Below are 3765 nucleotides of genomic sequence, written 5' to 3'. Positions count from 1 at the left end.
CATGCTACTTATATGATTTTGTATATGTAAATGGGGAATATGGGAAAAAGGGCGAGAGCGTTATATACGCGTAACCACCTGATCAGTTGGTATTATGACATGATACCGAGTCCCGAAAGGGCCGGGTAAGATGACACCGAGTCCCGAAAGGGCCGGGTAAGATGATACCGAGCCTACATGGCCGGGTAAGATAACACCATGTAAGATGCTATATGTATGTAAATATGTATATATATATATATATATATATATATACGTGGATATGTACGAAAGGTTCTTAAAAAGCTGAGCATGCACGACATTCGCCTTAAAAGGCATTCGTGAGGTAATAAAAGTTGATCTCTTTTATATTACCTTATCCCTATATGTCCATTATATTATTTTCCATATTCGGTATTTCTTACTATGTCACCGTTCATGCCTTACATACTCGCACACTGCCGTACCGATCGTCCTTTCGATGTGGACGCTGCGTTTCATGTGTTATACCCTCGCATTTTTGTTAGTAGCATGAGCATGACACGTGCTTCCTCAAGAAAAATTGACAATCATGTTGTTGCTACATAATTTAAACTCACGTTGATAGTGTGTTGTATCTCGTATTTTCGTACGTCGGATTATTAGCCGAGGTGGGGCCCACATCGAGATTTTTTTTTTGGGACATGTGACAAGTTATATGAAGCACACATGTAAAGTTGAACACAACTCAAGAAGGACCCTTGAGCCGAATCAAAGTGGAAGTCCTCCAAACGAATATTTTTAAAAAACGTTTCGGTGACCTGACTTCGAGAGGCAAAACGGTATAATAAGTTTGGAATTTGGAAAATACAAAGAAATATAAGTTTTAGATAAGTGAATTAGCTTTCCAACCATAGGTCGGGTTCCCAGCAGGACGTCGGTACAAGGAGATATGTACGTTTTAAGACTGAAAGGTGCTGGCTAAAGCCCAACTCTTGCCCAACCGGGTTAGGCCGATGACCCATGTTATATAAGTGATATTTCAGGCCTTCCTCCTCATTTTAAGATCTGAAACAACCAGAAAATTCTGGAGAGAGATAGATAAAAAGCCTTGGAGAAGAAAAACTAATTTTGACCAAAATCCGAGCCCCGAATTCGAAGCCCATGAAGAGAAAAGTGCCGTACGTCGCGTTATTGCCTTCAATTTGAGCTAAAATCAACCAAGGAGGAGAGAGTGACAACGTGGTGGCTGCCTACTTAAGGTAATATGAAGGCTCCTTTTCATTGTTAACAAGTTTATTTAAAGATTTAACGGATTAGAACGGAAGAAATAGCGATATAAATTCGCTTGTTTGGTTGAGTGTGGTAGCCGTATAGGGGGCTGTTTGGTGGGGTATGATGAGCTAATTTTATTTAGTATTTTGGTTGTTGTGTTGTGGATTCTATGATGTTAAATGAAGATTTCAATGGTTTAAATTGAAGTGGAAATTGTTTGGGGATTATTGGAAGGTTAATGCGATTAGTATGATTTCTTATATTTGCAATGAACGATATTGTTAATGTGTGGTTGTTATATTTCATGAATTTGGAAGAATGAAATGTATTGTTATTGGTTTATTGGAGTTGGAGAATGTTGGATGGATTAGTATGTTGATTGAATCGTTTTGAAAGTCACGTGAATTGAATTCGAATTGAATAGAATTGAATGTTGTTGCGAATAATTATTGGTATTGCTGATAGCTTACGGTTGAATTCCCGGATTGTTGTTAATGGATGAATCGCTCAGCTATATTCTCGGGACGGTAGTTATAGTAGAGATACGTCGAAATTTCGCATTATAAGTAAAATGTATTTGAAGGGTTACAGAGGGGCCACGACAATGAATCTAACGGTCGTATGGCCAATTTTCTTGAATGTAGAATAGCGGTAGCGAGCCGAATAGCGTAGCTAGTTGGTCGAGACGTATGTTAAGGTCGTCCTTTTTCTTTCTATGGCATGAATCATACGTTGCTATTTTATAAATGTTCCCATAACGTCCTTATTTTCTAAAAGTTAGAGGTTATGATTCCAAAGCATGATTTTCCATCCCAAGAGTTTACGAACGTTTTCCAAAATGTCCATTTTTCTCCAAAATCCAAGTTTTAAGATTCTTGAAAAGTTTTATGGTTGAAGCAACGACTATAATTTTATGATGACAATAATGATGCTAGATACAGAAAAATGACTAGAACGAATATGTCAAGGATATGTTCGTACCGTGAATACGACGATATGAAATGTTAAGCTATTTTGATAATGACTATTTTAAAGGCTTCAAAGTATATGAAATGATATGTTATGACCTTGCTTTATGTTTTCCCGTGATTTATCCTTGATTGATAGTCTCGCCTTATAATTGTTCTCTTCTTCAAGGTGAGACAAAGCGCCCATGACTATTCCATAAAGTAATCGGAGGTTACCGACCTTACGTCACTCCGACTCGGACACATGACTTTTCTTCGGGGCTCTCCGCATGCTTACATGATATATGCACATGATATATGTATATGTATATGGGGAAGTATGGGGAAAGGTGAGGCGCTATAGACGCATAGCCACCGACCGTTGGTATAATATGATACCATCCCTGACGCTGGATGCCCTGGGACGCCGGATACGTGGGCAAATGATCGGGCCGAACGTTCCTCGGCATTATATATGTATACGGATCGGGTCGCACGTTCATAAAGATCATATTATATTATATATGTATATGGATCGGGCCGCACGTTCCGCAAAGATCATATTATATTATATATGTATATGGACTGGCCGCACGTTTCGGCATAAAGAATATGATAACGTAGGATCGTATTTCGCACGTTCCGCAAAGACTAAGTACGCATGGTATTCGCGTTAAGGGACACTCATATGTACAAAATGTTCTCTCCTATATCATGATATGTTCTATATTTCTTTTATGTCATTAATTATGTTATATCTCTCGTATATTATTATACATGCCTTACATACTCATGATTGCCTGCATCGACGCCCTTTATGCGGGCGCTCGCGCCATGCCGCATAGACACCTTCCGACAAGCAAGAGCTATTTAAGACGTTCCTACAATGAGTTGGTAGGCCTCCATTTGTACCGGGAGGCCGCCGAGTCGGGACATATGTGTAAGGGCTTGTTTGTTCAAAGTTAGAGACTTTGCATAGAGTCGTGAGTCCGCAGCACGGGCCGAGAGCCGGGTCCATTAGCTAATATATTTTTATTACGCATTATGTTACAGTCTTTACGACATAGATCGTGTTTAAATTGGGAATGTCAAAAAGAAATTTTGAAAAATTTTACTATGTATTTTACCTTTATTTGATTTAAGCATCCAAAGAGAATATGTGAGTAATAAGAGTCACTGGTTCGCTTCGCTCCGAATATGGGGTCGGTGCCCATCACACCCCGTAAGATCAGTGTGTGACATCATCACACTGTGTGTATACAGATGAGTAGAGGATACTAGTAATAGTATGTTAAATTGGATTGGACAGCCCCATTTCCTTCCTGAGTCGCCGAGTCAGAGTATCTATGTTATGGTATCTTGGTTTATGTTAGAGACTTGCAGACAGAGTCATGTATAGTACATGTTAGCCTTGAAGTGGTTCTCAGGTTCGATGTGTCATTATGCATCAGGTTACTCTATATGTATACAGATTTTCCTTGATTTGGGAAAGACGAAGGGCGTGTTTTTTTTTTGAAAAGCTTACATTATGCACTCATGTCATGATTTAAGGGCCCAGTATGATTATGAGTATCACGAGAATCAG

This window comes from Lycium ferocissimum, chromosome 8 (assembly GCF_029784015.1).
Source record: "Lycium ferocissimum isolate CSIRO_LF1 chromosome 8, AGI_CSIRO_Lferr_CH_V1, whole genome shotgun sequence".
Lineage (NCBI taxonomy): Eukaryota > Viridiplantae > Streptophyta > Magnoliopsida > Solanales > Solanaceae > Lycium > Lycium ferocissimum.
The sequence above is the reverse complement of the archived record's forward strand: the minus strand, read 5'-3'. Positions refer to the sequence as shown.